The sequence below is a fragment of the Solanum stenotomum genome, chromosome 3 (genome assembly GCF_019186545.1).
Source record: "Solanum stenotomum isolate F172 chromosome 3, ASM1918654v1, whole genome shotgun sequence".
NCBI classification, from domain to species: Eukaryota; Viridiplantae; Streptophyta; class Magnoliopsida; order Solanales; family Solanaceae; genus Solanum; species Solanum stenotomum.
The window spans coordinates 54,035,114-54,043,859 of record NC_064284.1 but is presented as its reverse complement, the minus strand read 5'-3'; positions in this window follow the sequence as shown (position 1 = coordinate 54,043,859).

Here is an 8,746-nt window from a genome sequence, read left to right as displayed (position 1 = left end):
GATGCCTCTGTGGAGGCTTCTCCCCTTGATATTTGATATGGGAGGGCTCTACAAGCATAGCCTATCGGGGGGACCCTTTTATCTATGCCTCCCGTACTTTTAATTTCAATGCATTGAGGACACTTCTTTATTTTTGTTGATAGGGGTGAGTGCCTCGAAGCCAATATTCCCCTTTTTTATTGTATTTTTTTATTTTGAGTTTTGAATAATTGTAGTACTTTACTTTTGTTTATATTATAGTACTCTTTTGTTTAGAATGTGTCTCTTGTTTTTATTTGGTTCTCTCTTGATTTTGCAACCCCCATGAGCTTAAAATTGTTAAATGCTTGGAGTTATAATTGGTAAAAATATGAGGTTCTACTATGTTCAATATTGATATCTTGAATAGTATTCATGATAAGCATGGTGTAGAGTGTTGGTGTTGCGAGATTGAAATCAATGTGGTTGCACTTTCAAGCTCTCTAGTTGAATCTTTTGTTGACTAGCTATGTTTTGATGTGAGCCTTTTAATGAAGATTGTGCATTTTTTTTTATCTTTTTTATAGGATGCGCTAAATGAGTATATTTAGAAGTGCCATGTGTGGTGAGGTCTTTCTTGAAAGCATGTATGTTGAGTCCTAGAATTTTCCATATTAGGTTAATTGATTGAGTTTTGGGGAATGAGAGACATGATCTTGGACAACAATTCAAAGAGTGAACCCAAATGTCCCTAATCCTTTGTGACTACCTTATGAGGGTGTGCATCCATGTAGGCAGAATTTGTTTCTAACCTATTTGTAGGAAAAATTAAAAAAAAGCCTTTTGAACCTAATTGTCCCTACCTTCTTGTGAAAGATCCTTTTTTATGCATTGTTGTGTTGGGATAACCAAATGTGGCCAAAATCCTTAGTTGGGGTGAGTAAAAGAAGGAAAAATGAAAGCCAGGTAAAGGACAAGGAAAGAGGAAATGAGACTCAACTTTGTAAGTTGTTACAAATAACAAAAAGAACCCCTCCTTCTAAAAAAAAAACTTAGTAACTGTGATGAAAATGCTTTTGAGAAATGACAATGAAAAGGAGAAGTGAATGAAATAGAAGGGATTCCAAATAAATTGAGTGACAAGTTAATGTCTGAGTTCTCAAATGAGAAAAGGAAAAGAACTTGAGAAGAGGTGATGATGATTGAAACAATGCTTTGAAAAGGTAGAGTCACCCATCCAAATTGATCGTACCTAAACCCTCAGCCTCATTACAAGCCTAAAAACCATTGAGATGTTGCATAGACTACGGTATGTGATGATTCTAAAATTTTGTTAAACCTATGGGACAAAGCTTGCATGTATTTCTCTTTTGAGAGAGTGAGAGTTGCATTGAATCCTTACGCCATTGTTGATTTGCTTTGTGAAAGCATGGAGTCGTTCTTCATGTGAGGGAACTTGAATGTATTTATTCAAACATGTTCTTGCATAAAAGAAGAAGCTAAAGTGATCTTGAGCTTTTGTTGAGACAAGCTAGTCATCTTTTGAAGACTTTTTTTTTATCATGGTTGAGGGTAGCATGTAATTGACGGTAGTCTTGCTATTGCACTTGCATGTTAGCTCTCATTGAGTGCTTTTGTAGACACCCTTATTGACCTTATTGTATATATTCTTGAGTTACATGAGGATAATCAAATGTTTAAGTTGGGGGTGTTGATGATTTGTCCTATTCTGATAGAGTGTTGATGATTTGCACCTCTAAAGGGAATTGGAAAAGCGAAGGATTGATGTTTGAAAGAATAACCAAAAATTAGAAAAAGAAGTACCAACTATACAATATTGATAACCTAATAGGAAGGGCAGATCACCCATTGAGAACGACCTCACCCAAAATGAGCATAGCACTTGTGTCTATCCAACTAGGTCGGCAAACTCTAGTAGAGAAGGCGATCCTCCTATTGAGAAAGGCAGCCTTGACAAACATCGCCTAAAATCATTGTGTGAAACGAAAAAATTGAATGCTCAAAATGTTAACCAAGGTGTTAGGCGGAGATTCACAAAACTTGTAAGGCTGACTCAATCGAGTTCGCCAACAGATGTTCAAACACGTGAAGCCTGGATAATCAGAAGGTGAGCTAAGAAGCAAGAGGCGATTCAATGAACAACCTTAGTGAGCTTGACTAATTTCTCATATTGAGTCGCATATTGGATTCAGGGCCCAAAGTTTTGGAAATTATAAATAGCCTACAGGAGAAGAAAAAAAGAAAAGAGAGCTAGGAGATCAAATAAGAGTTGTGAAGAGTTTTGGGAGAGAACACTTATTCTTTGAAGAACAATTTTCTAGCTTTTGGGGTTTTAGAACTTTGCTTGAAATTTACAAATTGAAGTTTAACCGTAAGTGGGTTTACATGCAATAGCTTAATTTCATGTTACCGACGGTTTCAACATAAGGTATAATTTGATTACGTTTTATGATGGGTGGCTAAAACTCCAAGATCTAGGGTTGCAATTATGGGGTTGGGTGTTTGTTTAATGTAGTGAGTATTTTTCTATGTACCATTTTGTTGCTATTCAAACATTAATTTGGTCTACTTAGCATGAAGTTAACTTATGGGTTAGTGTTGCAAACTTAATTCCTACCTCCGATATTTGGTTGATGCTTGAATGAGATTGATTGGAATGGTTAATTAGTCCGATACTAGAAATTTAGTTTTGATGTTTGTAATTTTCTTGAAAATAGTGGTGTTATAGGTTGGATCTATTTGTCTTTTTCTTAAAAGAGAGAATAGATTAAGGTATTTGGTTGTTTAAGATGTCATTTAGATAAGACCAAAAAGAGATTCTACGAATAGATGCTTTGTGATGGAAAGATGATTAACATCAATGAAGATGACTTAGCCTATTCATGAATGTACATCAGTATAGAGCAACACAATAACCCCTATGTGACAACGATTTCCAATCATCGCACCCCTAGATTGTTTGTTAACTCTTTATTTCTTTAAGTTTAAGTGGGATAATGGATAACCAAAGATTTATATTTAATTGGTGTGATTATCCACCCGTGTGTTCTTACTATTACGAATGACAGATCTTAAAATTCAAATTTCTTGATAGGAATTATCAAAAGTATACCATTCTTTGAGGGATTCAACCACGACCATCTGTTGGGTTTTTTATTGACTGCGACAGTTGTGCCTTTAAGTTGGGTTTAAGGAGGACATTTTAGCATTATCACGTACCGGAGGTGAGATTTCAAGAGCGACTAGATAGTATTGTAGCTATTCTTATTTAAGATTTTGTGATAGACTAGGGTTCTCTACATCTCTTTTGATGTAAGGTTTTGGAAGATACTAGGTGCTTCTGTGGCACAATCTGATTTAAGATTTTAGGATGGGACAAGAATTTTCAATGTAATATTTTAGGGACCTATTTTACGAACCGTTTGGTTCTTACAAGGATTTCCAATATAAGATTCTGAAAAGGACTTGTTATTCAGATGTTAGATTTAGGGATAGGTAAGGTTATATCCAGAATACTAATGTAAGATTTTCGGGAGGACTAGTCATTATGACATAAGATTTTGGAGCATGTTAGTTCCGATAAGTCTTTCCTATGTAATATTCCAAAAAGTACAAGCTATTCTGAGGTAAGATTCTGGAAGATTCAAAATTCGAGGTGTGGGTATTCATTTAAGAATATTATTTTGTAGTATACTCTTTTGGTGTTGGGTTTGGCAGGGGTATTATTTGCTTATTTCGTCATCGGTATGCCTTGTATATGCCTGTTCGACTTATTGAGTCAATTTTAGTTTAGATAGCTTTTACTACTTTCATAAATTTTTGTTAGTCGATTTACTTCATGGTATGCTTAGTTATGACTTATTGTCGTCCTTTTATGTTGTTGTACTTGATCTTAATCCTTTTATTGCAATTTGAAGTTTGGTAAACCCATTCGACGCTTTTTTCGCTGTATACCCTAATATCATGCCTACTAAGTACCCGTTGTTTTGATACACATATTTCATTCCACACATTTCTCCCAGATGCAGAGTTGAGCTCTAGCCACCCGTAGTGATCCTCTTGATGTTGTTGTTGATATTTTGGTGACAGAGAGTGTGTTTATTGGCTATTGGAATTGACTTATCTCCATATGTAAATAGTATTTTTGCTAGTCTTTTATATTTTGAGAAAAATCTTTATTTTCTTGTTGATTATGTTTTGGGTTGAATATTTTATTTTTTTCTCATTCGAGGTTCTATATATTTATTGTTTCCATATTCCGTCGTTTTTCATTGAAATGCCTAATTCTGTTTCTTTCGATTCCTTTCACACCCTAGGAAATTTATCATTGGGTCTGGGCTAATTACCTACTGGTTGGTTTGAATAAGTATCATCACGACCCCCGATTGTTAGGTTGTTACATTTGCATAGTATAATTTTCTGATGAAGTGGATTAACTTTGTCCTTGTTGCTATACATTGCTTTGAATAAGTTTAGAGATGTGTGCATTAAAAAAATGAGAAATTGTTTTGTTCTATCTACTAATTATATGACTAGTTTATTGTTTTTTCTCATTCCAGTAAATCAACCTCTTGTATAATTGCAATGGCTTCTACCAATAGTCAAACAAATTATTCAATAGAAGGCTACCAATCAAGAATGATATGATCTCAGAGTCAATAAAACAATAGCTTTCAATAAACAACAAACAACAAAATTATTCAAAATGGGTGATGAAGTTCTTGTGGCAAATCAATTATATGGCTTCATTGGTTCTTACTACAATGCAACAATTATTTCTTCCTTTGGTACCTATCAATACAAAGACAAATAAAAGATTCTTTTGGCTAATAATAAAGTTGGGCAGACGGAGGAGATTGTATATTTTTTAGGGCCACCTTGTTCAACATGATTATAGTGAAAAATGGCTTCCATATGTATGATACAGTTTATGTGTTCATCAAAGATAGTTGGTGGTTCAGGCTTATCAGTGGAAAAATTGGACCAATTGATTATGTCTTTTTTCTACTACTGGGGATAATACTATTATTGTGCTGAGAACACATAAAAAATGGTCTAATGGTAAGTAGATATTTCTTATCAATGTAGGGAAAGATTTTTGACTTGTAAAGATTTTGGTTTCAAGGAAATTTTTTACTTACAATAGTATAATATGAATTTCACTTAATCACTCTCCTTATTAAGTTCTCCTAGAAATTATTTTTCAATATGACATAAGAAGAATGATTAAGTGGCATTCATATTATATATAAAAAAAAACCATTAAAACCAAAATCATTACAAGTAAAAAATATTCTCTTATCTTAAGAAGAAATATCCATATTTCATGGTGATAATTATCACGACCAGAGACTACACCCTGGACATTGCCGATACTCGAGAACCATTGCTGGTCTCCAAGAGGTACCTCATCCTGGTTTACTACAAGAGAATGACTAACTCAAGCACACATAAGCATTAAATTAACAGAAACGTTTAAAAGCAGTTTACTGAATCTCAAAATTGAACTGAATATATTGAGTGTGAACATATGTTTTAAAATAAAACCACTGAAACTTAAAGACTCTTCAAAACTGTCTATCGATGAATCCTCTACTATATAGACGAGTGTTGGGACAAGACCCACGACTACTGATAAATAGAGTCCTGCAGAAATAAGGAAGTCTTACTCAAAAGCTAACGAACTAATGAAGTGATCTCAATGGACTCTTGTTGAGAATCCTAAGAACTTGTATCTGCATCATTAAAATATGAAGGTCGAATGACATCAACACATTGAATGTATGAGTTTGTAATAACAATGTACTCAAGCTAAATGTAAAGAAATAAAGAAGTTGAATTATTTAAAACTTTACCAAAGCATTTTCTCATCTCTGAACCTCAACATAATAAGTGATATAGAAAAAATACACTTTTAAATTTATTTGGGAGATTCTTTAACCAATAACTATCACTATGAGCTACATGATGATACTGTTTCTCGTCCACACTGCCAGAACTATCCTATACCTTGCTAGGTTATAAAACGCCTCAACTAAGTTGATCCACTAAGAAACAATGATCTATATTACCTTAAAAGCATAGCTCATAACTTAAATGTTAAATTACTATAATATCCTTAACTTAGGTTGTGACTTTTTTGATGAGTTATGACTTATTCGATAATTTGTAACTTTTATGAAGGTTTGTGATTTTTCAATGAGTTGTGTCACGAGTCGAGGCTACCCCCTAGATGTGAGCGTACAAGACTCCGAAAAAGTCTCATAGCATGTCATTTCAATTCATAATAGAATTGGTACGGAATTAAAACTCATTTAAATCCATACAATAAAAAAATACTCATTTAAAACACAGCGGAAGTCTATTGTCTCACATGGCCATCTAAACAATATCTTGAAACAAAAGTAGGGTCACTGCCCTTTACAATCGAAAGTCTAACATATGTCTATTGTATGAAAGAAATGGAACAACAAAAGTACTTGTCCTCAATCTATGGGGACACTCCACTTAGTCATGGAGGAATCTCAATCCAAGCCCTTGAACTAGAGAGAAAGCAACTCACTTGCCGGAACCTACAGTAGTAGTAAAATAAGAGGAATATGGGTTAGCACAATTAAGTAGTAAGTATGATAGTCATGCAAAAACATGCTTAAAATGGACATTTTATTCGAAAGTCATGCTTTTATGCCAATTTTGATAAAACTTCATGAACATAAGTATAAGAGGCATAATATACAAGCATAAGCAACATACAAGTTTCTTCACAGTAGAACATAATCAACCATATAAAAAATTTCATTACATTAAGCTTTCATCTCAAGTAACCCCAAGTCATACCTTGTGCAATGTATGAATAGGGTCCCATACAACCATCCACACTAGATACCACATCAAGGCCACCAAAAGTGAACTTACCATTCATCGTTTCCTTGTTTACACAATACTCATACATAAGAGACATAAACATTTCATAAGTCATAACAAGGAATTAACTATAATACAATCCAAGTATAGCATGCATCATCACATTAAAGCATATAAGAGTCAACATTCTTCATGAACTTCATTTAGAGCACTTTCATACATTAGTCATTAAGAAATTAGAGAACTCACTATATCCCTCTCAAAGCCTACTCGTGCATTGCATGGATGGTTTCCCATACTACCACCTACACTTCATAGAAGTCTACAAGAAACCATAATGCACATTTCACATGATGGGAATAAGCGTTTAACCGACATAGACCATGTGAGCTAGACATGGAATCCGGTGTCATGATGCCCTACACCGTAAAGAGGTGGTCTACATGCCTCAGGTAAGACCGGTACATTTAGCATAGGTGGATCAACTAGTTAGGACCTATGTGGGCACATAGTTATGGGATAAGAAAGATGTTCATTGAAATCAGGCCTAACATAGGGAGAACTTCCATCTTATCATATCCTCTCGGTACTTAGCCTACATTCCCATAGAGTAGTTTCATTTACATTACATTATTGTACTTGAGAGGGCCAATCGCATTAGGCCTACCGACCCAAAATACATTACACATGAAAGGGCCACCAACATTAGGTCTACCGCTTCAAGGTACATTATAAGGATAGCTCATTGACGGTTCATGTCATAGCCTAGAATACTTTCAAAATTAGGTCTAACGCTTCAAGGTTCATCATTTCACACAAGAAAGGGCCACCAATATTAGGTCTACCGCTTCACGGTTTATCATCACATTAGTTTCTAGACTCATTATGAAGGGCTACCAACATAAGGTCGACCGATTCATGTCATAACTTAGAATACTTCATCATTCATTTAGGAAAGGGCTACCAACATTAGGTCTACTGATTCTAGATTATCATTACATTCTTTTGTTCATTTATGAAAGGGCTACTAACATTAGTTCTACCGATTCCATGATCATTTAGTCAATACACATTCATCATACAAGAAAAAGATGCCTAAGCCTACCAATTCAAGATACAATAATCACTTACTTTCATTCATTCAATAAAAGGATGCATACGCCTACCAATTCAAGATATAATAATCACCTTACTTTCATTTATACAAGAAAATGATGCATAAGCCTACCTATTCAAGATATGCATTACATAGTAGAAACCCCTTGAAATTCTATCATCATCATTCATGAATGTTAATCCAGAATATGCTTCCAATCATAACACTACTACATTCTAAACATGATCATAACACTTTCATTGAGATCACACATATATACTTCACATCATAATCATACATAGATCCTTCATTAACTTGCCTTTCAAGGCTATGAACCGACATCCACACATAAATCTAAGATACTGCAATAGATAAGGAAATTGACATGATTCAATAAGTAATCCAATTTAAACATAAGCAAATCAGCATTCCATGATCAATCAATTCCCATTCACAAATCACAACTTAGGATTTTGGGGAATAACACGGGTTCATAGAAGACATCATCTTAATTCACCATTAAAACATCAATCAAACCATGATTCATCACTTAAATGCCTTTTGAAAACGTTTGGAATTGAACCCATGCATAGATTGAAAACTAAGGTTTTTGGGGAAATTTGGAGACTTGAAAACATCTTTGAAATTGGTTCCTTGAAAGAAACTAAGTCAAGGATGAAAACTAGCATACCTTTTAGGGAATAAATCCACAAGAATTGAGTGAAAATGGTTAGGTCTTGAGCTTGAAAGCTTGAATCCTTCACCTCCAATGGAGGTTTCTAGAGTGAACTTTTGAGAAGAGAGGTG